Raw genomic sequence first — 27820 nt, 5'->3', positions numbered from 1 at the left:
GAAGATGCAGCTTCTGCGTAGGTCCTGGTCCTGGTCCTGTTGGGGCATCCTCGGAACATGTGCCCCGCCTCACCGCAGAGATTACATTTCCTCCCAGCGGGACAGTCCTTCATTAAATGTCCGTAACAGCTGCAATTATTGCAGCGGTCTACTTTCCTGTCCGTGCAGGACGTTTGGGTATGACCCATTTGTCCACAGTTCCTGCAACATACTGGCATTCCAGGATAAAATAAGTAGCCTCTGCTCTTACCGATTACGAAGGTTGAGGGAGGGTGTAGCATTCCTCCCACTCCACTAAGGTCCCTCTTTAGACGGGCCATATACCTTCTCTTGCCGCACCAGAAGCCTACCGCGTTCTTCACAGTACCCAGGTATCTCAGATCATCACAATAGCGGGTAAGGTAGGTCGAGATGTCTGCAGCTTCCACAAAGGGGTTCGGGAAATGCACCACGATGGGGATCTCGTCATAAGCATACAAGAGACAAAAGGTTAGTCCATCCAACTCATCTAAGTAGTTTTTCTCGTTTACCTTTTGTACGAGTTGCTGACAGCATCCCTGGCTCTTGAAGGTGATGGTGTATGTCCCCTTGTACTCGTTGTCCTGGAAGCAGAATATGTCTTCCCGCCGAAACTCCAGAACTCCAAGAAGAATCCTATGGCAGATGTAGTCCAAATTCTTCTCCATCCTCGATGCTGCTCCAACTTCAATCCTCACGGTGTTCCGCATCCGGGCATCACCCGATGAATATGTGAGCGTTGCCGGCATCCTTCACTCAGGAACGTACCGACTCTTCTCTCTGAAAGGCGCAAGCCTTCATGGGATCCCTTCCCGTTGCTCCCGGACTAATCCTTCCTCCCAATAGCAGCAGGGGGGTTAAGTCCCTCCGAAGAGGAACGATCCCCCCAGGCCGAGAGAAAGGGTACCAAGAGCACCTCACAGGCAAGACCACACAGGTAAACCTGATAGATCGTGCCAAAAGGCCGAGAAGCGATAACCAGAATTGGTTTCAAACTACGGAGCCACCCAAGGATCCTGAAAAGTCCATTTGTGGAGATGAGCTCCTGGACTCCCGTTAAGAAGACATGTTGTCAACCTCTAGATCCCTTACATGCCTGCACTTTTCGGCTTGCTGCTGCTGCAATCCACGCGTTTTAGATCTGCATAACTCCACCTCTTTAAACACAGCACCTTCACCCCCTGCTGTTCCCACCCGCCTCAACACCGTTGGAAGGGAGGAGAACCAATTAAGGCGGGGGGTGGGGTGGAACGAGCAGCTGTCTACCCTTAGCAGGAGGGCTCCTGATTACATACCTCTCCTGCTGCTGCTGCTGCTGGCTGTCCAGCAGCAGACTGAAGGTGGCTGCTGCTGTGCACAGGTATATAAAGGCTCAGAGCCTATTATGACACGCGCAGCCAGCGTTCCATTGCCACATTCCATCTACTGCAGGCAGGATACCTGGCTGGCTGAATGTCGCTGAGAAGCTCACAGATACCGCCATAAGCAACAGTTTAACAGAATGCCACAGACTAATCAACCAAACTTTTTGGGTTGGGTTCTCTTTTATAGTCTGCAGGCATTAAATGAAAGAAGTCAGTGTTCCAGCAGAAGGAGACAACGTTTCAGAAAAGGCATTGTAGCAAACCAAAAAAGAAATTTTAAGCGCAGCAGAGTAACCAGCGCACATACCTGTTAGCTCAGGTGAGTTTAAAAGGCTGCTGTTGATAACAAGGGCATTTGCTAAATAGATGGTGTGTGTGCAACAATATACTGAAAGGTCAATTATATTGTGCAGCTTATCTCACCACCTGTAGTTATTTAGGTGAAAGCTCCAAAATGCTTGCCTAATATGTCTGTTTATCCAAAAGGAAGTAAAAAGGGAGAGCTAGAAAGATAGCATTGCATCACATTACATGGCAATGCAATGCACAGTTGCTGAAGTTGAACCAAAATGAGCTTGTAATCTGGCTTCTGCAACTTTGAACATGAAAAATCCAATGAGGAGAAGAAAAGCAAAGCCAAAGAGTCCATCCCAAAATCCGACAAACAAGCAAAATGAACAAAAAACATTGAATTCAATTCTTTCTGATTTTAGAAACTGCATTAAAGAAGGGGTGCACCGGTCCTGGAGATACTGCAATACCAGGTCAATGCGTGGAGTGGACAGAGCAAGCTCTTTTTCCATCTCCCTGTTCTAAAAATCCATTTAATATATGGTCCCCAGATAGGGGACGTATCAGATATTAAACTGATAAGAACAGATCAGGTTTCAACATATTTTATTAAGTGCGTAAAAGATGGTTTACAATCAAAAACAACAACACAAACAGTACATTATTAAAATACAGAATTCCACCCATAAAAACCCCATATACGATTGGCATCCCTTCTCCCAATACATTTGACATCCCTCAAGTAATAAATATACATCTGGCTAAAAGCAATTTTAAGACAATCCTTCACAGAAATAGCATCACGTTTAAAAAGTAAAATATTGCGTGCCTTCCAAAGGGCGTCTTTAAAACAGTTAATCATACACCAACATATACAATACTGTTGAGGGGTCGGACATTTAAAAAGGCCATATAAAACATATTCATGGTTAAAATCTCTTAAACCGCAAGTCCATTTTAAAAGAATCCCAACTTTGTGCCAAAGTTCCTGTGCAAATGGGCAATTCCACATAAGGTGCAAGGTGGTTTCGTCATAAACACATGAGTCTCTGGGGCATTTTGCTCTGGCCACCAGGCCTCTCCTGTGTTGAAACTCTCTGGTGGGGAGGCACTGGTGGACCACCATCCATGCGATATCCTTATGTCCATTTGCTAAGAATTTCCCGAAGACATTCTTCCAAACTTGCTTCGACCTCTCTTCTGAGAAATTTACTATGGGGGTCACATCTTCATTCCTCCTCAGAAAAGATAAAAGCTTCTTGCGGTCTTTAAAAATGTCCATATTAAAATCACCAAGGCTATAAAATCGAACAGTCTTTTCTAAGATTGCTTGGTGTTTGGGGGGGCATAGTAAAACAGGGGAATTCAACGACAACTTAAACCATCTTTTAAAAATCATCCCACAAGTATATTTTAAAAAATAACTTAGCGCACTATTACCATTAAAATGTTTGAAACAAAAGCAGAAATAATTTAAATACAAATAAATATGTAAGTCGGGGACATCCCTTCCGCCGTTCATTTTATTCTTCCTCATTATTTCTCGCCTTAATTTTTCCATTTTGGAGTTCCATAAAAACATAAAGATCATCCTAGTCATTTTTTTAATTAAAACATCAGAGGGGGGGTACACCATAGCTATATACAGTATGAGGGGTAACAACACTGATTTTATAATTAAAATTTTCCCCTCCATTGTTAGGGACCTCAAACCCCAAAATGATATTTTCTTTGACATTTTTTCTATGACATTCTCCCAGCTTTGAGTTCCCACATTCTCCTCGTTAAAAACAACTCCAAGAATTTTTACATTGTCTCGTTTTATAGTGAGCTGCGGGAGTTGGGCGGTGTCCCAGGATCCCAAAGTCAGACATTCAGATTTATTTAAATTAAGTTTAAAACCGGATGCCTGGGAAAAAAAATCAATGCGCAACACCGCCCTCCGGAGGGAAGCAGGGTCCACGCACACAACCGTCACGTCATCCATGTAGCCAAAGACTCTCACATCACTGCCACCTCCGCCAGGAACAGGAACCCCTCTAATCACTTTGTCTTTTCTTATTGCGCTCAGCAGGGGCTCCATGGCGCAGATGAACAGGATGGGCGACAAGGGGCATCCCTGCTTCACTCCGGACTCAAGGGGAACTCCATCTGTTAAAAAGCCATTAAGAGAAATTTGACTAAAACAATTTTTATATAAAATCTTAATACAATTTAAAAGCATATTAGGGATACCCATTCTTTTTAAAACTCTAAAAAGAAATCTATGAGAGACTCTATCGAAAGCTTTTTCAAAATCTAGGGCTAAAAGGGCTACATTTTGACCCCGGTCTCTGGAATACCAAATTACATCCCTTAATACGTTTAAAACCTCTGAAATACTTCTGCCTGGTACACTACAAACCTGCTCAGGCTGGATTAGTTTGGCAATGACATTCCTGAGCCGGTTTGCAACCACCTTAGCAAGTACCTTGTAATCAACGTTTAGGAGAGTTATGGGTCTCCAATTCGCTAGAGCACTGCGATCACCTTTTTTATATATCAAAGACACCACTCCTCTCCTCCACGAAAATGGCAACTGTTCAGAAATAAAAACTTCTTTAAAAAGCATAAAAAGGTCCTCTTTTAAAATGTCCCAAAAAGTAAGATAAAACTCTACAGGTAGTCCATCACACCCAGGTGCTTTGCCCTTAGAGAAACTTTTAAAAACATAAAATAATTCCTCTAAAACAATATCGCGTTCTAAAAACTCCTGGTCTGTAAAATTTAACTTAAAATCGAGATCATTAAGAGCATCAGATAAAAAGGACTCATCTATACACTTTTTACTAAAAAGATGCTTATAAAAGTTAAAAGTAGCATTCAACATTCCCTGCATAGATGTTTCACCCTCTAGATTTGTGATCACTTCTCTTTTATCCATGACTTTTTTGAAGAAGAAGCGAGAGCACTTCTCCCCCTCCTCCAAGTGCTGCACTCTAGAGTTAAAAATAATCTCTTTCCCCTTTGTGTCTATGCAGTTCTGAATTTCAGTTTTTAGGCTAGCAATATCATCTCCCACCTCCACCCCTAGCTCTTTGAATTTAAAAAGTGTTTGTAGTTTGGTGTTAAGATCACTAAAACATCTTTTTTTCTCTCTAGCTTTACGTCTCCCTGCTTTTATAAAAAACATTCTGACTTTTTTTTTCAAATTTTCCCACCAGGTTACCATAGGGGCATCAGAAGGTTTTTGTCGCCGCCAGGCTTGATATGCTTTAACAAAGTCTTGTCGAATCAGAGGGTCCTCCAGCAGGTAAGTACTTAGACGCCAGAGGCCCCTGTTGACCCTCTGTTCATCCCGGTATTCTAGGTGCACCTCCAAGCCCTTATGGTCAGAAAATATATTTGATGTTAAAACACATTTTACAGGGTTAAAATCATCTGATAGGAAAATAAAATCGATCCTGGAGGACACCCCTCTTCCGGACCACGTATAACCAGGGTCCGTCGGCAGGAGTGACCTCCACGCATCGCATAATTTAAAATCAGTTATAAAATCTTTCAATAGATGACATGACTTATCCAATTTGCGTAAAGGGTCACCCCCTGCTCGTTGTTCACTAGCACAAAGACAATTAAAATCACCCCCTACGACCAGGGGAGATGACCCAGTACAGTACAATGGCAATATCCCAAATAAATTAATTCTCTCTTGCTTATCAGGGGGAGCATAAATATTCATTACACGTAGGGTAAAACCATTAAATTTAAAATGCACTAAAACCACTCTGCCTGGTACTATTTCTGTGACAGCATTTACAGTAATATTTCTCCCACGACAGAGGAAGCCCACCCCCGCTGACTTGTTGTCATTGGAGCCAGACCAGATGGAGGGCCCCAGTCTCCAATCTGTCTTGATATCATTATAATTTAGTGCATGTTGTATCCCGCATTCCTGTAATAAACATATGTCAAAGTCAGTGGTTTCTAAATACTTGAATAGAGCAGCCCTACGAACTGGGCTCTTTAATGACCTCACATTCAGTGAGACAAGTCTTATTGTGGGCATTCATAGGTCAGGGTGGTGGATCTTCCATGAGGACACCTGACTCAAAGCCCTGTATATCAAATTGCTCCAGGACATCCGGGCTAGAAGACCCAAACGACTCGATATTCTGTGAGCCGGCGGTTGCCCCCTCGTAGGTCACGGTTCCCAGCCACATTCCAGGAGACGCTGGGGATTCGACATTCCGTCTCTTTTTCGGGGCAGACTCCACTAGGTCACTGGTGCAGTCCTCCTCTTCCTCCACCTCCTCCAGGGGGGGAGACTGGTCCATCAGGACAAGATCAGCAACACAGATTTCCTGATGTTCGCCACCTAGAAGCAAAGCCCCCTCATGTGGCTGGCTAATCGCCCTGGAAGATCCTGAGGCCATCGCTGCGTGGTCCCCTGTAGCCAACCGCACAGGGGCACCACCCTCCAGCCCAACAGGATCGGTATCGGGAACCATCGATACGGAGGATACCCTCCCAGAAGGAGGACCCCCCCGCTCCGGTCCATGCGAGGTCCGCCCATCGTTAAGGGACTTCGATGCAGGTGCCGCCCCAGAGGGGCCTCCGGCTCCCTGCTCCATCCCAGCCTTCTCGCCCTTCGAACCGCCCTCCGACGCCGGCCTGCCAGTGAAGACCGGTGGGCGCATCGGCTCAGCTTCAGAAGATGCAGCTTCTGCGTAGGTCCTGGTCCTGGTCCTGTTGGGGCATCCTCGGAACATGTGCCCCGCCTCACCGCAGAGATTACATTTCCTCCCAGCGGGACAGTCCTTCATTAAATGTCCGTAACAGCTGCAATTATTGCAGCGGTCTACTTTCCTGTCCGTGCAGGACGTTTGGGTATGACCCATTTGTCCACAGTTCCTGCAACATACTGGCATTCCAGGATAAAATAAGTAGCCTCTGCTCTTACCGATTACGAAGGTTGAGGGAGGGTGTAGCATTCCTCCCACTCCACTAAGGTCCCTCTTTAGACGGGCCATATACCTTCTCTTGCCGCACCAGAAGCCTACCGCGTTCTTCACAGTACCCAGGTATCTCAGATCATCACAATAGCGGGTAAGGTAGGTCGAGATGTCTGCAGCTTCCACAAAGGGGTTCGGGAAATGCACCACGATGGGGATCTCGTCATAAGCATACAAGAGACAAAAGGTTAGTCCATCCAACTCATCTAAGTAGTTTTTCTCGTTTACCTTTTGTACGAGTTGCTGACAGCATCCCTGGCTCTTGAAGGTGATGGTGTATGTCCCCTTGTACTCGTTGTCCTGGAAGCAGAATATGTCTTCCCGCCGAAACTCCAGAACTCCAAGAAGAATCCTATGGCAGATGTAGTCCAAATTCTTCTCCATCCTCGATGCTGCTCCAACTTCAATCCTCACGGTGTTCCGCATCCGGGCATCACCCGATGAATATGTGAGCGTTGCCGGCATCCTTCACTCAGGAACGTACCGACTCTTCTCTCTGAAAGGCGCAAGCCTTCATGGGATCCCTTCCCGTTGCTCCCGGACTAATCCTTCCTCCCAATAGCAGCAGGGGGGTTAAGTCCCTCCGAAGAGGAACGATCCCCCCAGGCCGAGAGAAAGGGTACCAAGAGCACCTCACAGGCAAGACCACACAGGTAAACCTGATAGATCGTGCCAAAAGGCCGAGAAGCGATAACCAGAATTGGTTTCAAACTACGGAGCCACCCAAGGATCCTGAAAAGTCCATTTGTGGAGATGAGCTCCTGGACTCCCGTTAAGAAGACATGTTGTCAACCTCTAGATCCCTTACATGCCTGCACTTTTCGGCTTGCTGCTGCTGCAATCCACGCGTTTTAGATCTGCATAACTCCACCTCTTTAAACACAGCACCTTCACCCCCTGCTGTTCCCACCCGCCTCAACACCGTTGGAAGGGAGGAGAACCAATTAAGGCGGGGGGTGGGGTGGAACGAGCAGCTGTCTACCCTTAGCAGGAGGGCTCCTGATTACATACCTCTCCTGCTGCTGCTGCTGCTGGCTGTCCAGCAGCAGACTGAAGGTGGCTGCTGCTGTGCACAGGTATATAAAGGCTCAGAGCCTATTATGACACGCGCAGCCAGCGTTCCATTGCCACATTCCATCTACTGCAGGCAGGATACCTGGCTGGCTGAATGTCGCTGAGAAGCTCACAGAGACCGCCATAAGCAACAGTTTAACAGAATGCCACAGACTAATCAACCAAACTTTTTGGGTTGGGTTCTCTTTTATAGTCTGCAGGCATTAAATGAAAGAAGTCAGTGTTCCAGCAGAAGGAGACAACGTTTCAGAAAAGGCATTATAGCAAACCAAAAAAGAAATTTTAAGCGCAGCAGAGTAACCAGCGCACATACCTGTTAGCTCAGGTGAGTTTAAAAGGCTGCTGTTGATAACAAGGGCATTTGCTAAATAGATGGTGTGTGTGCAACAATATACTGAAAGGTCAATTATATTGTGCAGCTTATCTCACCACCTGTAGTTATTTAGGTGAAAGCTCCAAAATGCTTGCCTAATATGTCTGTTTATCCAAAAGGAAGTAAAAAGGGAGAGCTAGAAAGATAGCATTGCATCACATTACATGGCAATGCAATGCACAGTTGCTGAAGTTGAACCAAAATGAGCTTGTAATCTGGCTTCTGCAACTTTGAACATGAAAAATCCAATGAGGAGAAGAAAAGGAAAGCCAAAGAGTCCATCCCAAAATCCGACAAACAAGCAAAATGAACAAAAAACATTGAATTCAATTCTTTCTGATTTTAGAAACTGCATTAAAGAAGGGGTGCACCGGTCCTGGAGATACTGCAATACCAGGTCAATGCGTGGAGTGGACAGAGCAAGCTCTTTTTCCATCTCCCTGTTCTAAAAATCCATTTAATATATGGTCCCCAGATAGGGGACGTATCAGATATTAAACTGATAAGAACAGATTTTTTTTTTTTTTTTTTTTGAAAGCCCGAAATCGTGTACAAAACCCGAGTGCGCTTAAAAAAGTGACAAGTGCCACAAAAAAAGTGCACTAGGATGCTGGTCTTCTTGAAACCCTCTCCAAAAGGAGAAGGGTCCCCCAAACCATTCCCCGTCCCTCCGAGCCAAAAGGCAACAGCGAGGAACAGGGACAAAAAGCCACCTCCAGCCGAAGCCAGAGGCGACCCAATCTTACCCCCAGCACCTGCCCGAGTTCTCACCCGAGCAAGGCACTGGGAGCCAAAGACTGTGCTCCCCTCCCGGAAGAGGGGAGCCAACAACGCTCTCCTCCCGAAAGAGGAGAGCCAGGGGGGTTCAGGGGGGAGCGGAACCTGATGGCCACACACTCCCCCCCTAGACCTGCCAAGAGAGGAACCCGTAAGGGAACCGCATCCCGACAAAATCCTAGTAGGACATGACACACGTGAATAAGTGGACACACAGTGACAAAGAAATTAAATAAATAGTGAAGGTTTCACAGTATAATACTGCCCGGACCTTCGACCGGGAATTGAAAAATTCCCCATCCTAAGGCCAGAAGGCCCGGAATAAGGGTGTGTGCGAAGAAAGAAAATTTGAAGTGCTTGTGCAAATGTGCCATAAACTCAAGTGGGGTTCCCAATCCCAGTGAGTTAAGGCACCCCAGGGTCACCACTCCTGGGGCACTTCACACTTCGGGCTTTCGATCTTCCCCGGCCCAATGGCGTCGATCCTGGGGGGCCATGCTTTCCACCATATGACTATATTAGCCACCTGGCGTACTAACAAGCGCCTAAACCCCAGTGTGCATAATGTATCAATCTACTAGGGCGGCCAACATCCAAAACCGCCTTTTCGAAAGATACTACACTTGATCTTAGCCAAAAGGCCGAGAAGCGATAACCAGAATTGGTTTCAAACTACGGAGCCACCCAAGGATCCTGAAAAGTCCATTTGTGGAGATGAGCTCCTGGACTCCCGTTAAGAAGACATGTTGTCAACCTCTAGATCCCTTACATGCCTGCACTTTTCGGCTTGCTGCTGCTGCAATCCACGCGTTTTAGATCTGCATAACTCCACCTCTTTAAACACAGCACCTTCACCCCCTGCTGTTCCCACCCGCCTCAACACCGTTGGAAGGGAGGAGAACCAATTAAGGCGGGGGGTGGGGTGGAACGAGCAGCTGTCTACCCTTAGCAGGAGGGCTCCTGATTACATACCTCTCCTGCTGCTGCTGCTGCTGGCTGTCCAGCAGCAGACTGAAGGTGGCTGCTGCTGTGCACAGGTATATAAAGGCTCAGAGCCTATTATGACACGCGCAGCCAGCGTTCCATTGCCACATTCCATCTACTGCAGGCAGGATACCTGGCTGGCTGAATGTCGCTGAGAAGCTCACAGAGACCGCCATAAGCAACAGTTTAACAGAATGCCACAGACTAATCAACCAAACCTTTTGGGTTGGGTTCTCTTTTATAGTCTGCAGGCATTAAATGAAAGAAGTCAGTGTTCCAGCAGAAGGAGACAACGTTTCAGAAAAGGCATTGTAGCAAACCAAAATAGAAATTTTAAGCGCAGCAGAGTAACCAGCGCACATACCTGTTAGCTCAGGTGAGTTTAAAAGGCTGCTGTTGATAACAAGGGCATTTGCTAAATAGATGGTGTGTGTGCAACAATATACTGAAAGGTCAATTATATTGTGCAGCTTATCTCACCACCTGTAGTTATTTAGGTGAAAGCTCCAAAATGCTTGCCTAATATGTCTGTTTATCCAAAAGGAAGTAAAAAGGGAGAGCTAGAAAGATAGCATTGCATCACATTACATGGCAATGCAATGCACAGTTGCTGAAGTTGAACCAAAATGAGCTTGTAATCTGGCTTCTGCAACTTTGAACATGAAAAATCCAATGAGGAGAAGAAAAGCAAAGCCAAAGAGTCCATCCCAAAATCCGACAAACAAGCAAAATGAACAAAAAACATTGAATTCAATTCTTTCTGATTTTAGAAACTGCATTAAAGAAGGGGTGCACCGGTCCTGGAGATACTGCAATACCAGGTCAATGCGTGGAGTGGACAGAGCAAGCTCTTTTTCCATCTCCCTGTTCTAAAAATCCATTTAATATATGGTCCCCAGATAGGGGACGTATCAGATATTAAACTGAGAAGAACAGATACTACACTTGATCTTAGCCAAAAGGCCGAGAAGCGATAACCAGAATTGGTTTCAAACTACGGAGCCACCCAAGGATCCTGAAAAGTCCATTTGTGGAGATGAGCTCCTGGACTCCCGTTAAGAAGACATGTCAACCTCTAGATCCCTTACATGCCTGCACTTTTCGGCTTGCTGCTGCTGCAATCCACGCGTTTTAGATCTGCATAACTCCACCTCTTTAAACACAGCACCTTCACCCCCTGCTGTTCCCACCCGCCTCAACACCGTTGGAAGGGAGGAGAACCAATTAAGGCGGGGGGTGGGGTGGAACGAGCAGCTGTCTACCCTTAGCAGGAGGGCTCCTGATTACATACCTCTCCTGCTGCTGCTGCTGGCTGTCCAGCAGCAGACTGAAGGTGGCTGCTGCTGTGCACAGGTATATAAAGGCTCAGAGCCTATTATGACACGCGCAGCCAGCGTTCCATTGCCACATTCCATCTACTGCAGGCAGGATACCTGGCTGGCTGAATGTCGCTGAGAAGCTCACAGAGACCGCCATAAGCAACAGTTTAACAGAATGCCACAGACTAATCAACCAAACTTTTTGGGTTGGGTTCTCTTTTATAGTCTGCAGGCATTAAATGAAAGAAGTCAGTGTTCCAGCAGAAGGAGACAACGTTTCAGAAAAGGCATTGTAGCAAACCAAAAAAGAAATTTTAAGCGCAGCAGAGTAACCAGCGCACATACCTGTTAGCTCAGGTGAGTTTAAAAGGCTGCTGTTGATAACAAGGGCATTTGCTAAATAGATGGTGTGTGTGCAACAATATACTGAAAGGTCAATTATATTGTGCAGCTTATCTCACCACCTGTAGTTATTTAGGTGAAAGCTCCAAAATGCTTGCCTAATATGTCTGTTTATCCAAAAGGAAGTAAAAAGGGAGAGCTAGAAAGATAGCATTGCATCACATTACATGGCAATGCAATGCACAGTTGCTGAAGTTGAACCAAAATGAGCTTGTAATCTGGCTTCTGCAACTTTGAACATGAAAAATCCAATGAGGAGAAGAAAAGGAAAGCCAAAGAGTCCATCCCAAAATCCGACAAACAAGCAAAATGAACAAAAAACATTGAATTCAATTCTTTCTGATTTTAGAAACTGCATTAAAGAAGGGGTGCACCGGTCCTGGAGATACTGCAATACCAGGTCAATGCGTGGAGTGGACAGAGCAAGCTCTTTTTCCATCTCCCTGTTCTAAAAATCCATTTAATATATGGTCCCCAGATAGGGGACGTATCAGATATTAAACTGATAAGAACAGATACTACACTTGATCTTAGCCAAAAGGCCGAGAAGCGATAACCAGAATTGGTTTCAAACTACGGAGCCACCCAAGGATCCTGAAAAGTCCATTTGTGGAGATGAGCTCCTGGACTCCCGTTAAGAAGACATGTTGTCAACCTCTAGATCCCTTACATGCCTGCACTTTTCGGCTTGCTGCTGCTGCAATCCACGCGTTTTAGATCTGCATAACTCCACCTCTTTAAACACAGCACCTTCACCCCCTGCTGTTCCCACCCGCCTCAACACCGTTGGAAGGGAGGAGAACCAATTAAGGCGGGGGGTGGGGTGGAACGAGCAGCTGTCTACCCTTAGCAGGAGGGCTCCTGATTACATACCTCTCCTGCTGCTGCTGCTGCTGGCTGTCCAGCAGCAGACTGAAGGTGGCTGCTGCTGTGCACAGGTATATAAAGGCTCAGAGCCTATTATGACACGCGCAGCCAGCGTTCCATTGCCACATTCCATCTACTGCAGGCAGGATACCTGGCTGGCTGAATGTCGCTGAGAAGCTCACAGAGACCGCCATAAGCAACAGTTTAACAGAATGCCACAGACTAATCAACCAAACTTTTTGGGTTGAGTTCTCTTTTATAGTCTGCAGGCATTAAATGAAAGAAGTCAGTGTTCCAGCAGAAGGAGACAACGTTTCAGAAAAGGCATTGTAGCAAACCAAAAAAGAAATTTTAAGCGCAGCAGAGTAACCAGCGCACATACCTGTTAGCTCAGGTGAGTTTAAAAGGCTGCTGTTGATAACAAGGGCATTTGCTAAATAGATGGTGTGTGTGCAACAATATACTGAAAGGTCAATTATATTGTGCAGCTTATCTCACCACCTGTAGTTATTTAGGTGAAAGCTTCAAAATGCTTGCCTAATATGTCTGTTTATCCAAAAGGAAGTAAAAAGGGAGAGCTAGAAAGATAGCATTGCATCACATTACATGGCAATGCAATGCACAGTTGCTGAAGTTGAACCAAAATGAGCTTGTAATCTGGCTTCTGCAACTTTGAACATGAAAAATCCAATGAGGAGAAGAAAAGCAAAGCCAAAGAGTCCATCCCAAAATCCGACAAACAAGCAAAATGAACAAAAAACATTGAATTCAATTCTTTCTGATTTTAGAAACTGCATTAAAGAAGGGGTGCACTGGTCCTGGAGATACTGCAATACCAGGTCAATGCGTGGAGTGGACAGAGCAAGCTCTTTTTCCATCTCCCTGTTCTAAAAATCCATTTAATATATGGTCCCCAGATAGGGGACGTATCAGATATTAAACTGATAAGAACAGATACTACACTTGATCTTAGCCAAAAGGCCGAGAAGCGATAACCAGAATTGGTTTCAAACTACGGAGCCACCCAAGGATCCTGAAAAGTCCATTTGTGGAGATGAGCTCCTGGACTCCCGTTAAGAAGACATGTTGTCAACCTCTAGATCCCTTACATGCCTGCACTTTTCGGCTTGCTGCTGCTGCAATCCACGCGTTTTAGATCTGCATAACTCCACCTCTTTAAACACAGCACCTTCACCCCCTGCTGTTCCCACCCGCCTCAACACCGTTGGAAGGGAGGAGAACCAATTAAGGCGGGGGGTGGGGTGGAACGAGCAGCTGTCTACCCTTAGCAGGAGGGCTCCTGATTACATACCTCTCCTGCTGCTGCTGCTGCTGGCTGTCCAGCAGCAGACTGAAGGTGGCTGCTGCTGTGCACAGGTATATAAAGGCTCAGAGCCTATTATGACACGCGCAGCCAGCGTTCCATTGCCACATTCCATCTACTGCAGGCAGGATACCTGGCTGGCTGAATGTCGCTGAGAAGCTCACAGAGACCGCCATAAGCAACAGTTTAACAGAATGCCACAGACTAATCAACCAAACTTTTTGGGTTGGGTTCTCTTTTATAGTCTGCAGGCATTAAATGAAAGAAGTCAGTGTTCCAGCAGAAGGAGACAACGTTTCAGAAAAGGCATTGTAGCAAACCAAAAAAGAAATTTTAAGCGCAGCAGAGTAACCAGCGCACATACCTGTTAGCTCAGGTGAGTTTAAAAGGCTGCTGTTGATAACAAGGGCATTTGCTAAATAGATGGTGTGTGTGCAACAATATACTGAAAGGTCAATTATATTGTGCAGCTTATCTCACCACCTGTAGTTATTTAGGTGAAAGCTCCAAAATGCTTGCCTAATATGTCTGTTTATCCAAAAGGAAGTAAAAAGGGAGAGCTAGAAAGATAGCATTGCATCACATTACATGGCAATGCAATGCACAGTTGCTGAAGTTGAACCAAAATGAGCTTGTAATCTGGCTTCTGCAACTTTGAACATGAAAAATCCAATGAGGAGAAGAAAAGCAAAGCCAAAGAGTCCATCCCAAAATCCGACAAACAAGCAAAATGAACAAAAAACATTGAATTCAATTCTTTCTGATTTTAGAAACTGCATTAAAGAAGGGGTGCACCGGTCCTGGAGATACTGCAATACCAGGTCAATGCGTGGAGTGGACAGAGCAAGCTCTTTTTCCATCTCCCTGTTCTAAAAATCCATTTAATATATGGTCCCCAGATAGGGGACGTATCAGATATTAAACTGATAAGAACAGATACTACACTTGATCTTAGCCAAAAGGCCGAGAAGCGATAACCAGAATTGGTTTCAAACTACGGAGCCACCCAAGGATCCTGAAAAGTCCATTTGTGGAGATGAGCTCCTGGACTCCCGTTAAGAAGACATGTTGTCAACCTCTAGATCCCTTACATGCCTGCACTTTTCGGCTTGCTGCTGCTGCAATCCACGCGTTTTAGATCTGCATAACTCCACCTCTTTAAACACAGCACCTTCACCCCCTGCTGTTCCCACCCGCCTCAACACCGTTGGAAGGGAGGAGAACCAATTAAGGCGGGGGGTGGGGTGGAACGAGCAGCTGTCTACCCTTAGCAGGAGGGCTCCTGATTACATACCTCTCCTGCTGCTGCTGCTGCTGCTGGCTGTCCAGCAGCAGACTGAAGGTGGCTGCTGCTGTGCACAGGTATATAAAGGCTCAGAGCCTATTATGACACGCGCAGCCAGCGTTCCATTGCCACATTCCATCTACTGCAGGCAGGATACCTGGCTGGCTGAATGTCGCTGAGAAGCTCACAGAGACCGCCATAAGCAACAGTTTAACAGAATGCCACAGACTAATCAACCAAACTTTTTGGGTTGGGTTCTCTTTTATAGTCTGCAGGCATTAAATGAAAGAAGTCAGTGTTCCAGCAGAAGGAGACAACGTTTCAGAAAAGGCATTGTAGCAAACCAAAAAAGAAATTTTAAGCGCAGCAGAGTAACCAGCGCACATACCTGTTAGCTCAGGTGAGTTTAAAAGGCTGCTGTTGATAACAAGGGCATTTGCTAAATAGATGGTGTGTGTGCAACAATATACTGAAAGGTCAATTATATTGTGCAGCTTATCTCACCACCTGTAGTTATTTAGGTGAAAGCTCCAAAATGCTTGCCTAATATGTCTGTTTATCCAAAAGGAAGTAAAAAGGGAGAGCTAGAAAGATAGCATTGCATCACATTACATGGCAATGCAATGCACAGTTGCTGAAGTTGAACCAAAATGAGCTTGTAATCTGGCTTCTGCAACTTTGAACATGAAAAATCCAATGAGGAGAAGAAAAGCAAAGCCAAAGAGTCCATCCCAAAATCCGACAAACAAGCAAAATGAACAAAAAACATTGAATTCAATTCTTTCTGATTTTAGAAACTGCATTAAAGAAGGGGTGCACCGGTCCTGGAGATACTGCAATACCAGGTCAATGCGTGGAGTGGACAGAGCAAGCTCTTTTTCCATCTCCCTGTTCTAAAAATCCATTTAATATATGGTCCCCAGATAGGGGACGTATCAGATATTAAACTGATAAGAACAGATACTACACTTGATCTTAGCCAAAAGGCCGAGAAGCGATAACCAGAATTGGTTTCAAACTACGGAGCCACCCAAGGATCCTGAAAAGTCCATTTGTGGAGATGAGCTCCTGGACTCCCGTTAAGAAGACATGTTGTCAACCTCTAGATCCCTTACATGCCTGCACTTTTCGGCTTGCTGCTGCTGCAATCCACGCGTTTTAGATCTGCATAACTCCACCTCTTTAAACACAGCACCTTCACCCCCTGCTGTTCCCACCCGCCTCAACACCGTTGGAAGGGAGGAGAACCAATTAAGGCGGGGGGTGGGGTGGAACGAGCAGCTGTCTACCCTTAGCAGGAGGGCTCCTGATTACATACCTCTCCTGCTGCTGCTGCTGCTGGCTGTCCAGCAGCAGACTGAAGGTGGCTGCTGCTGTGCACAGGTATATAAAGGCTCAGAGCCTATTATGACACGCGCAGCCAGCGTTCCATTGCCACATTCCATCTACTGCAGGCAGGATACCTGGCTGGCTGAATGTCGCTGAGAAGCTCACAGAGACCGCCATAAGCAACAGTTTAACAGAATGCCACAGACTAATCAACCAAACTTTTTGGGTTGGGTTCTCTTTTATAGTCTGCAGGCATTAAATGAAAGAAGTCAGTGTTCCAGCAGAAGGAGACAACGTTTCAGAAAAGGCATTGTAGCAAACCAAAAAAGAAATTTTAAGCGCAGCAGAGTAACCAGCGCACATACCTGTTAGCTCAGGTGAGTTTAAAAGGCTGCTGTTGATAACAAGGGCATTTGCTAAATAGATGGTGTGTGTGCAACAATATACTGAAAGGTCAATTATATTGTGCAGCTTATCTCACCACCTGTAGTTATTTAGGTGAAAGCTCCAAAATGCTTGCCTAATATGTCTGTTTATCCAAAAGGAAGTAAAAAGGGAGAGCTAGAAAGATAGCATTGCATCACATTACATGGCAATGCAATGCACAGTTGCTGAAGTTGAACCAAAATGAGCTTGTAATCTGGCTTCTGCAACTTTGAACATGAAAAATCCAATGAGGAGAAGAAAAGCAAAGCCAAAGAGTCCATCCCAAAATCCGACAAACAAGCAAAATGAACAAAAAACATTGAATTCAATTCTTTCTGATTTTAGAAACTGCATTAAAGAAGGGGTGCACCGGTCCTGGAGATACTGCAATACCAGGTCAATGCGTGGAGTGGACAGAGCAAGCTCTTTTTCCATCTCCCTGTTCTAAAAATCCATTTAATATATGGTCCCCAGATAGGGGACGTATCAGATATTAAACTGATAAGAACAGATACTACACTTGATCTTAGCCAAAAGGCCGAGAAGCGATAACCAGAATTGGTTTCAAACTACGGAGCCACCCAAGGATCCTGAAAAGTCCATTTGTGGAGATGAGCTCCTGGACTCCCGTTAAGAAGACATGTTGTCAACCTCTAGATCCCTTACATGCCTGCACTTTTCGGCTTGCTGCTGCTGCAATCCACGCGTTTTAGATCTGCATAACTCCACCTCTTTAAACACAGCACCTTCACCCCCTGCTGTTCCCACCCGCCTCAACACCGTTGGAAGGGAGGAGAACCAATTAAGGCGGGGGGTGGGGTGGAACGAGCAGCTGTCTACCCTTAGCAGGAGGGCTCCTGATTACATACCTCTCCTGCTGCTGCTGCTGCTGGCTATCCAGCAGCAGACTGAAGGTGGCTGCTGCTGTGCACAGGTATATAAAGGCTCAGAGCCTATTATGACACGCGCAGCCAGCGTTCCATTGCCACATTCCATCTACTGCAGGCAGGATACCTGGCTGGCTGAATGTCGCTGAGAAGCTCACAGAGACCGCCATAAGCAACAGTTTAACAGAATGCCACAGACTAATCAACCAAACTTTTTGGGTTGGGTTCTCTTTTATAGTCTGCAGGCATTAAATGAAAGAAGTCAGTGTTCCAGCAGAAGGAGACAACGTTTCAGAAAAGGCATTGTAGCAAACCAAAAAAGAAATTTTAAGCGCAGCAGAGTAACCAGCGCACATACCTGTTAGCTCAGGTGAGTTTAAAAGGCTGCTGTTGATAACAAGGGCATTTGCTAAATAGATGGTGTGTGTGCAACAATATACTGAAAGGTCAATTATATTGTGCAGCTTATCTCACCACCTGTAGTTATTTAGGTGAAAGCTCCAAAATGCTTGCCTAATATGTCTGTTTATCCAAAAGGAAGTAAAAAGGGAGAGCTAGAAAGATAGCATTGCATCACATTACATGGCAATGCAATGCACAGTTGCTGAAGTTGAACCAAAATGAGCTTGTAATCTGGCTTCTGCAACTTTGAACATGAAAAATCCAATGAGGAGAAGAAAAGCAAAGCCAAAGAGTCCATCCCAAAATCCGACAAACAAGCAAAATGAACAAAAAACATTGAATTCAATTCTTTCTGATTTTAGAAACTGCATTAAAGAAGGGGTGCACCGGTCCTGGAGATACTGCAATACCAGGTCAATGCGTGGAGTGGACAGAGCAAGCTCTTTTTCCATCTCCCTGTTCTAAAAATCCATTTAATATATGGTCCCCAGATAGGGGACGTATCAGATATTAAACTGATAAGAACAGATACTACACTTGATCTTAGCCAAAAGGCCGAGAAGCGATAACCAGAATTGGTTTCAAACTACGGAGCCACCCAAGGATCCTGAAAAGTCCATTTGTGGAGATGAGCTCCTGGACTCCCGTTAAGAAGACATGTTGTCAACCTCTAGATCCCTTACATGCCTGCACTTTTCGGCTTGCTGCTGCTGCAATCCACGCGTTTTAGATCTGCATAACTCCACCTCTTTAAACACAGCACCTTCACCCCCTGCTGTTCCCACCCGCCTCAACACCGTTGGAAGGGAGGAGAACCAATTAAGGCGGGGGGTGGGGTGGAACGAGCAGCTGTCTACCCTTAGCAGGAGGGCTCCTGATTACATACCTCTCCTGCTGCTGCTGCTGCTGGCTGTCCAGCAGCAGACTGAAGGTGGCTGCTGCTGTGCACAGGTATATAAAGGCTCAGAGCCTATTATGACACGCGCAGCCAGCGTTCCATTGCCACATTCCATCTACTGCAGGCAGGATACCTGGCTGGTTGAATGTCGCTGAGAAGCTCACAGAGACCGCCATAAGCAACAGTTTAACAGAATGCCACAGACTAATCAACCAAACTTTTTGGGTTGGGTTCTCTTTTATAGTCTGCAGGCATTAAATGAAAGAAGTCAGTGTTCCAGCAGAAGGAGACAACGTTTCAGAAAAGGCATTGTAGCAAACCAAAAAAGAAATTTTAAGCGCAGCAGAGTAACCAGCGCACATACCTGTTAGCTCAGGTGAGTTTAAAAGGCTGCTGTTGATAACAAGGGCATTTGCTAAATAGATGGTGTGTGTGCAACAATATACTGAAAGGTCAATTATATTGTGCAGCTTATCTCACCACCTGTAGTTATTTAGGTGAAAGCTCCAAAATGCTTGCCTAATATGTCTGTTTATCCAAAAGGAAGTAAAAAGGGAGAGCTAGAAAGATAGCATTGCATCACATTACATGGCAATGCAATGCACAGTTGCTGAAGTTGAACCAAAATGAGCTTGTAATCTGGCTTCTGCAACTTTGAACATGAAAAATCCAATGAGGAGAAGAAAAGCAAAGCCAAAGAGTCCATCCCAAAATCCGACAAACAAGCAAAATGAACAAAAAACATTGAATTCAATTCTTTCTGATTTTAGAAACTGCATTAAAGAAGGGGTGCACCGGTCCTGGAGATACTGCAATACCAGGTCAATGCGTGGAGTGGACAGAGCAAGCTCTTTTTCCATCTCCCTGTTCTAAAAATCCATTTAATATATGGTCCCCAGATAGGGGACGTATCAGATATTAAACTGATAAGAACAGATACTACACTTGATCTTAGCCAAAAGGCCGAGAAGCGATAACCAGAATTGGTTTCAAACTACGGAGCCACCCAAGGATCCTGAAAAGTCCATTTGTGGAGATGAGCTCCTGGACTCCCGTTAAGAAGACATGTTGTCAACCTCTAGATCCCTTACATGCCTGCACTTTTCGGCTTGCTGCTGCTGCAATCCACGCGTTTTAGATCTGCATAACTCCACCTCTTTAAACACAGCACCTTCACCCCCTGCTGTTCCCACCCGCCTCAACACCGTTGGAAGGGAGGAGAACCAATTAAGGCGGGGGGTGGGGTGGAACGAGCAGCTGTCTACCCTTAGCAGGAGGGCTCCTGATTACATACCTCTCCTGCTGCTGCTGCTGCTGGCTGTCCAGCAGCAGACTGAAGGTGGCTGCTGCTGTGCACAGGTATATAAAGGCTCAGAGCCTATTATGACACGCGCAGCCAGCGTTCCATTGCCACATTCCATCTACTGCAGGCAGGATACCTGGCTGGCTGAATGTCGCTGAGAAGCTCACAGAGACCGCCATAAGCAACAGTTTAACAGAATGCCACAGACTAATCAACCAAACTTTTTGGGTTGGGTTCTCTTTTATAGTCTGCAGGCATTAAATGAAAGAAGTCAGTGTTCCAGCAGAAGGAGACAACGTTTCAGAAAAGGCATTGTAGCAAACCAAAAAAGAAATTTTAAGTGCAGCAGAGTAACCAGCGCACATACCTGTTAGCTCAGGTGAGTTTAAAAGGCTGCTGTTGATAACAAGGGCATTTGCTAAATAGATGGTGTGTGTGCAACAATATACTGAAAGGTCAATTATATTGTGCAGCTTATCTCACCACCTGTAGTTATTTAGGTGAAAGCTCCAAAATGCTTGCCTAATATGTCTGTTTATCCAAAAGGAAGTAAAAAGGGAGAGCTAGAAAGATAGCATTGCATCACATTACATGGCCATGCAATGCACAGTTGCTGAAGTTGAACCAAAATGAGCTTGTAATCTGGCTTCTGCAACTTTGAACATGAAAAATCCAATGAGGAGAAGAAAAGCAAAGCCAAAGAGTCCATCCCAAAATCCGACAAACAAGCAAAATGAACAAAAAACATTGAATTCAATTCTTTCTGATTTTAGAAACTGCATTAAAGAAGGGGTGCACCGGTCCTGGGGATACTGCAATACCAGGTCAATGCGTGGAGTGGACAGAGCAAGCTCTTTTTCCATCTCCCTGTTCTAAAAATCCATTTAATATATGGTCCCCAGATAGGGGACGTATCAGATATTAAACTGATAAGAACAGATACTACACTTGATCTTAGCCAAAAGGCCGAGAAGCGATAACCAGAATTGGTTTCAAACTACGGAGCCACCCAAGGATCCTGAAAAGTCCATTTGTGGAGATGAGCTCCTGGACTCCCGTTAAGAAGACATGTTGTCAACCTCTAGATCCCTTACATGCCTGCACTTTTCGGCTTGCTGCTGCTGCAATCCACGCGTTTTAGATCTGCATAACTCCACCTCTTTAAACACAGCACCTTCACCCCCTGCTGTTCCCACCCGCCTCAACACCGTTGGAAGGGAGGAGAACCAATTAAGGCGGGGGGTGGGGTGGAACGAGCAGCTGTCTACCCTTAGCAGGAGGGCTCCTGATTACATACCTCTCCTGCTGCTGCTGCTGCTGGCTGTCCAGCAGCAGACTGAAGGTGGCTGCTGCTGTGCACAGGTATGTAAAGGCTCAGAGCCTATTATGACACGCGCAGCCAGCGTTCCATTGCCACATTCCATCTACTGCAGGCAGGATACCTGGCTGGCTGAATGTCGCTGAGAAGCTCACAGAGACCGCCATAAGCAACAGTTTAACAGAATGCCACAGACTAATCAACCAAACTTTTTGGGTTGGGTTCTCTTTTATAGTCTGCAGGCATTAAATGAAAGAAGTCAGTGTTCCAGCAGAAGGAGACAACGTTTCAGAAAAGGCATTGTAGCAAACCAAAAAAGAAATTTTAAGCGCAGCAGAGTAACCAGCGCACATACCTGTTAGCTCAGGTGAGTTTAAAAGGCTGCTGTTGATAACAAGGGCATTTGCTAAATAGATGGTGTGTGTGCAACAATATACTGAAAGGTCAATTATATTGTGCAGCTTATCTCACCACCTGTAGTTATTTAGGTGAAAGCTCCAAAATGCTTGCCTAATATGTCTGTTTATCCAAAAGGAAGTAAAAAGGGAGAGCTAGAAAGATAGCATTGCATCACATTACATGGCAATGCAATGCACAGTTGCTGAAGTTGAACCAAAATGAGCTTGTAATCTGGCTTCTGCAACTTTGAACATGAAAAATCCAATGAGGAGAAGAAAAGCAAAGCCAAAGAGTCCATCCCAAAATCCGACAAACAAGCAAAATGAACAAAAAACATTGAATTCAATTCTTTCTGATTTTAGAAACTGCATTAAAGAAGGGGTGCACCGGTCCTGGAGATACTGCAATACCAGGTCAATGCGTGGAGTGGACAGAGCAAGCTCTTTTTCCATCTCCCTGTTCTAAAAATCCATTTAATATATGGTCCCCAGATAGGGGACGTATCAGATATTAAACTGATAAGAACAGATACTACACTTGATCTTAGCCAAAAGGCCGAGAAGCGATAACCAGAATTGGTTTCAAACTACGGAGCCACCCAAGGATCCTGAAAAGTCCATTTGTGGAGATGAGCTCCTGGACTCCCGTTAAGAAGACATGTTGTCAACCTCTAGATCCCTTACATGCCTGCACTTTTCGGCTTGCTGCTGCTGCAATCCACGCGTTTTAGATCTGCATAACTCCACCTCTTTAAACACAGCACCTTCACCCCCTGCTGTTCCCACCCGCCTCAACACCGTTGGAAGGGAGGAGAACCAATTAAGGCGGGGGGTGGGGTGGAACGAGCAGCTGTCTACCCTTAGCAGGAGGGCTCCTGATTACATACCTCTCCTGCTGCTGCTGCTGCTGGCTGTCCAGCAGCAGACTGAAGGTGGCTGCTGCTGTGCACAGGTATGTAAAGGCTCAGAGCCTATTATGACACGCGCAGCCAGCGTTCCATTGCCACATTCCATCTACTGCAGGCAGGATACCTGGCTGGCTGAATGTCGCTGAGAAGCTCACAGAGACCGCCATAAGCAACAGTTTAACAGAATGCCACAGACTAATCAACCAAACTTTTTGGGTTGGGTTCTCTTTTATAGTCTGCAGGCATTAAATGAAAGAAGTCAGTGTTCCAGCAGAAGGAGACAACGTTTCAGAAAAGGCATTGTAGCAAACCAAAAAAGAAATTTTAAGCGCAGCAGAGTAACCAGCGCACATACCTGTTAGCTCAGGTGAGTTTAAAAGGCTGCTGTTGATAACAAGGGCATTTGCTAAATAGATGGTGTGTGTGCAACAATATACTGAAAGGTCAATTATATTGTGCAGCTTATCTCACCACCTGTAGTTATTTAGGTGAAAGCTCCAAAATGCTTGCCTAATATGTCTGTTTATCCAAAAGGAAGTAAAAAGGGAGAGCTAGAAAGATAGCATTGCATCACATTACATGGCAATGCAATGCACAGTTGCTGAAGTTGAACCAAAATGAGCTTGTAATCTGGCTTCTGCAACTTTGAACATGAAAAATCCAATGAGGAGAAGAAAAGCAAAGCCAAAGAGTCCATCCCAAAATCCGACAAACAAGCAAAATGAACAAAAAACATTGAATTCAATTCTTTCTGATTTTAGAAACTGCATTAAAGAAGGGGTGCACCGGTCCTGGAGATACTGCAATACCAGGTCAATGCGTGGAGTGGACAGAGCAAGCTCTTTTTCCATCTCCCTGTTCTAAAAATCCATTTAATATATGGTCCCCAGATAGGGGACGTATCAGATATTAAACTGATAAGAACAGATACTACACTTGATCTTAGCCAAAAGGCCGAGAAGCGATAACCAGAATTGGTTTCAAACTACGGAGCCACCCAAGGATCCTGAAAAGTCCATTTGTGGAGATGAGCTCCTGGACTCCCGTTAAGAAGACATGTTGTCAACCTCTAGATCCCTTACATGCCTGCACTTTTCGGCTTGCTGCTGCTGCAATCCACGCGTTTTAGATCTGCATAACTCCACCTCTTTAAACACAGCACCTTCACCCCCTGCTGTTCCCACCCGCCTCAACACCGTTGGAAGGGAGGAGAACCAATTAAGGCGGGGGGTGGGGTGGAACGAGCAGCTGTCTACCCTTAGCAGGAGGGCTCCTGATTACATACCTCTCCTGCTGCTGCTGCTGCTGGCTGTCCAGCAGCAGACTGAAGGTGGCTGCTGCTGTGCACAGGTATATAAAGGCTCAGAGCCTATTATGACACGCGCAGCCAGCGTTCCATTGCCACATTCCATCTACTGCAGGCAGGATACCTGGCTGGCTGAATGTCGCTGAGAAGCTCACAGAGACCGCCATAAGCAACAGTTTAACAGAATGCCACAGACTAATCAACCAAACTTTTTGGGTTGGGTTCTCTTTTATAGTCTGCAGGCATTAAATGAAAGAAGTCAGTGTTCCAGCAGAAGGAGACAACGTTTCAGAAAAGGCATTGTAGCAAACCAAAAAAGAAATTTTAAGCGCAGCAGAGTAACCAGCGCACATACCTGTTAGCTCAGGTGAGTTTAAAAGGCTGCTGTTGATAACAAGGGCATTTGCTAAATAGATGGTGTGTGTGCAACAATATACTGAAAGGTCAATTATATTGTGCAGCTTATCTCACCACCTGTAGTTATTTAGGTGAAAGCTCCAAAATGCTTGCCTAATATGTCTGTTTATCCAAAAGGAAGTAAAAAGGGAGATCTAGAAAGATAGCATTGCATCACATTACATGGCAATGCAATGCACAGTTGCTGAAGTTGAACCAAAATGAGCTTGTAATCTGGCTTCTGCAACTTTGAACATGAAAAATCCAATGAGGAGAAGAAAAGCAAAGCCAAAGAGTCCATCCCAAAATCCGACAAACAAGCAAAATGAACAAAAAACATTGAATTCAATTCTTTCTGATTTTAGAAACTGCATTAAAGAAGGGGTGCACCGGTCCTGGAGATACTGCAATACCAGGTCAATGCCTGGAGTGGACAGAGCAAGCTCTTTTTCCATCTCCCTGTTCTAAAAATCCATTTAATATATGGTCCCCAGATAGGGGACGTATCAGATATTAAACTGATAAGAACAGATTTTTTTTTTTTTTTTTTTTTTTTTTTTTTTTCCCTCAGATGGGGAAATCCACGGTCTATAGTCACGACCAAAGGAACTTCCTTCCAAACAGCTGCATCATCTCAACGACACAAATGCTGCTCCCATCATCACCGGAAAATTTTTATTTCTTCTTTTTAAACCTTACACAGAAAACAAGATCAAGAAGTATTTACAAAATATCTCCACTTTTTAACTTTCCATATTCCCTCCGCATCCACTTCCCCTCTCCTCTTTTTGTCCCATAGGAAACACACATACATCTTCCCCATAATCACCTTCACACTATCCTTTACAGCAATTTCCTTCCTTTTAAACACATACACATTCCTCACATCCCATAACACTTCCTTTATACACGCAAGCATCAACCACAAGACTCTTTCCTTCGTCCCATCACATATTCCCAAACCAAACATAAACAACTCAAAGGACAACAAATTCACACCACACAATTCTTTACACAAAGGCCCCATTCTCCCAATCACATCTCTAGCATACTGGCAATTCCAAAAAACATGCAACACACTTTCCCTTCCACCACAGCCCTTTCTTGGACACGTTTCACTCCTCACTAAACCTCTATTCCTCTGAAACTCTCTTACTGGCAACACTCCATGCAAAGACTGCCACACAACCTCACTCTGCTTATTTGTCATACCACCCATCCGCACCTTCTTCCATACTTTTTGCACATCACACCCTCTCACCAAATTTATTCCACTCTCCATTTCTCTACACTCAATCATCCTGTACACAGCCTTCTTATTTCCCAACAACCTCACATCCACATCACACAACTCATACTTCACCAAAAACTTATAAACCCACACATACCACACGGGCACCTCAAAAGCAACCGGACACCGCAAATCCCTCTCTCTCCACTTCAAACGAAAAGAATAAGCCCCAAATAAATATCCACACATACATGAAAACTTTCCATCGCCCATAATCACTTTCAGCACAAACACCACAATATTCACACCCAAAAAAACTTCTAAATTTGGAAAACCCAAACCACCTTTCTCCATACGCTTCACCAACACTTCCCTCCGCGCCCTCTCCATTTTAGAATTCCACAAAAAAACAAACAAAATCCTATTCAATCCTCTCAAAACCATATAACCTGGTGGAAACACAACTGCAACATATAAATAAATAGGCAACACCACGCTTTTAATGACTAAGATTTTTCCAAAGAAAGTAAGGCTTCTCAACTTCCAAAAACATAACTTCTTTTCAACCTTCTCTTTCGCGTCATCCCAACTTTCTTTCACATCCAATCTTTCTGAAAACTTCACTCCCAAAACCTTAATGGGCCCACTCACTACGTTCACACCTACATCTCTACTCAAAATACCACTTCCAAAAACCTTACACTCACTCTTTTCCCAATTCACTTTAAATGCAGACGCACCACAAAAGATAGACACTAACAACTTCACCCGCCTCACCGAACATTCAGAATCACATAATACACACACGTCATCCATATAACCACTCACCTTCCACTCTCTTCCTCCACCTCCCGGCACTTGCACACCTCGAACCACTTTATCCTTCCTCAACATACACAACAAAGGTTCAATTGCACAAATAAAAGCCACAGGGGATAACGGACACCCCTACCTCACGCCCGAATGCACATTCACTCTCCTACCGACATAACCGTTCATTAAAACACAACTATAAATATCTGTATATAGACTTCTCACTCTCCCAACAAAATCAGCAGGAAAACCCATTCTCAGCAACACTCTAAACAAAAAACCATGCGACAACCTATCATACGCCTTTTCAAAATCCAGGCTCAACAAAAACACACTCTTCTTCCGGCTCATACAATCCCATAGACAATCTCTCAATATACACACACACTCGTGAATCCGTCTCCCAGGTACTGCACAACACTGCTCATCCCCAATCACACTCTCTATCACATCACGCATCCTATTTGCCATTAATTTTGCGTAGATCTTATAATCACAGTTCAATAATGTTATTGGCCTCCAGTTTTTCAGACTCTTCAAATCACCCTTTTTCGGAATCAATACAACCATACCTGCACGCATACTACCTGCCACCTCCATATTTTCCCACATATACTTACAAAAATCCACAAAATCACTCCCAATCACATCCCACATCATGCGGTAAGATTCTACTGGAAGACCATCCTCCCCCGGCGTCTTATTCAAAGCCATACTACACATAACCTTCCATACTTCATCACTTGTCACAGCATCCATCAGCCTCTCTCTTTCCGCCTCATTCAATTTACTCTCTAACGTACTCAAAACATCATTCTCCAAACACTCATCCCTCCACTTTACAGCATACAAATCCTCATAAAACTTTGCCACTTCCTCACACATATCCTCTCCACTCACCTCGCTTCCATCTGCTCCATTCAACACACACATATTTTGCTTTTTCCCAAAAACCTTCTTGAAAAAAAAACGTGAACATTTTTCATCATACTCCAAATTATCAACTTTTGCTCTAAAGACAATACTCCTCCATTTTTCCAACAAGAACTCATGAACCTCCTTTTTCACTTGTAAAATATCCTCCTCCACCTCCATCCCTCCCTCCCTCAATTTATACAAGAAACTTAAACGTG

At 44.9% G+C, this 27820-nt stretch overlaps 14 non-coding genes and 1 pseudogene across 14 annotated transcripts; all 15 read right to left on the bottom strand.

The window, feature by feature from the left end:
* Positions 1–2109: 2109 nt before the first annotated feature.
* LOC141212627 (U2 spliceosomal RNA) lies at positions 2110–2299 on the bottom strand. Its single transcript, XR_012282341.1, has one exon. It is a non-coding gene; the product is annotated as a U2 spliceosomal RNA (small nuclear RNA).
* A 6175-nt stretch (positions 2300–8474) lies between these two features.
* On the bottom strand, positions 8475–8665 carry LOC141212633 (U2 spliceosomal RNA). The gene has a single exon (XR_012282345.1). It is a non-coding gene; the product is annotated as a U2 spliceosomal RNA (small nuclear RNA).
* A 787-nt stretch (positions 8666–9452) lies between these two features.
* LOC141212649 (U2 spliceosomal RNA) lies at positions 9453–9544 on the bottom strand (annotated as a pseudogene).
* Positions 9545–10659: 1115 nt separating this feature from the next.
* LOC141212622 (U2 spliceosomal RNA) lies at positions 10660–10850 on the bottom strand. The gene has a single exon (XR_012282337.1). It is a non-coding gene; the product is annotated as a U2 spliceosomal RNA (small nuclear RNA).
* A 1109-nt stretch (positions 10851–11959) lies between these two features.
* LOC141212695 (U2 spliceosomal RNA) lies at positions 11960–12150 on the bottom strand. The gene has a single exon (XR_012282393.1). It is a non-coding gene; the product is annotated as a U2 spliceosomal RNA (small nuclear RNA).
* Positions 12151–13265: 1115 nt separating this feature from the next.
* Positions 13266–13456, bottom strand: LOC141212659 (U2 spliceosomal RNA). Its single transcript, XR_012282359.1, has one exon. It is a non-coding gene; the product is annotated as a U2 spliceosomal RNA (small nuclear RNA).
* A 1115-nt stretch (positions 13457–14571) lies between these two features.
* On the bottom strand, positions 14572–14762 carry LOC141212693 (U2 spliceosomal RNA). The gene has a single exon (XR_012282391.1). It is a non-coding gene; the product is annotated as a U2 spliceosomal RNA (small nuclear RNA).
* Positions 14763–15880: 1118 nt separating this feature from the next.
* Positions 15881–16071, bottom strand: LOC141212692 (U2 spliceosomal RNA). The gene has a single exon (XR_012282390.1). It is a non-coding gene; the product is annotated as a U2 spliceosomal RNA (small nuclear RNA).
* Positions 16072–17186: 1115 nt separating this feature from the next.
* Positions 17187–17377, bottom strand: LOC141212691 (U2 spliceosomal RNA). Its single transcript, XR_012282389.1, has one exon. It is a non-coding gene; the product is annotated as a U2 spliceosomal RNA (small nuclear RNA).
* A 1115-nt stretch (positions 17378–18492) lies between these two features.
* Positions 18493–18683, bottom strand: LOC141212690 (U2 spliceosomal RNA). The gene has a single exon (XR_012282388.1). It is a non-coding gene; the product is annotated as a U2 spliceosomal RNA (small nuclear RNA).
* A 1115-nt stretch (positions 18684–19798) lies between these two features.
* LOC141212689 (U2 spliceosomal RNA) lies at positions 19799–19989 on the bottom strand. Its single transcript, XR_012282387.1, has one exon. It is a non-coding gene; the product is annotated as a U2 spliceosomal RNA (small nuclear RNA).
* A 1115-nt stretch (positions 19990–21104) lies between these two features.
* Positions 21105–21295, bottom strand: LOC141212619 (U2 spliceosomal RNA). Its single transcript, XR_012282334.1, has one exon. It is a non-coding gene; the product is annotated as a U2 spliceosomal RNA (small nuclear RNA).
* A 1115-nt stretch (positions 21296–22410) lies between these two features.
* Positions 22411–22601, bottom strand: LOC141212688 (U2 spliceosomal RNA). The gene has a single exon (XR_012282386.1). It is a non-coding gene; the product is annotated as a U2 spliceosomal RNA (small nuclear RNA).
* Positions 22602–23716: 1115 nt separating this feature from the next.
* LOC141212687 (U2 spliceosomal RNA) lies at positions 23717–23907 on the bottom strand. The gene has a single exon (XR_012282385.1). It is a non-coding gene; the product is annotated as a U2 spliceosomal RNA (small nuclear RNA).
* A 1115-nt stretch (positions 23908–25022) lies between these two features.
* LOC141212642 (U2 spliceosomal RNA) lies at positions 25023–25222 on the bottom strand. The gene has a single exon (XR_012282352.1). It is a non-coding gene; the product is annotated as a U2 spliceosomal RNA (small nuclear RNA).
* Between the last annotated feature and the right edge of the window lie 2598 nt (positions 25223–27820).

This window comes from Phyllobates terribilis, unplaced genomic scaffold, assembly GCF_046119375.1.
Source record: "Phyllobates terribilis strain yellow unplaced genomic scaffold, ASM4611937v1 Scaffold_180__1_contigs__length_3869351, whole genome shotgun sequence".
NCBI classification, from domain to species: domain Eukaryota; kingdom Metazoa; phylum Chordata; class Amphibia; order Anura; family Dendrobatidae; genus Phyllobates; species Phyllobates terribilis.
The sequence above is the reverse complement of the archived record's forward strand: the minus strand, read 5'-3'. Positions and strand labels throughout refer to the sequence as shown.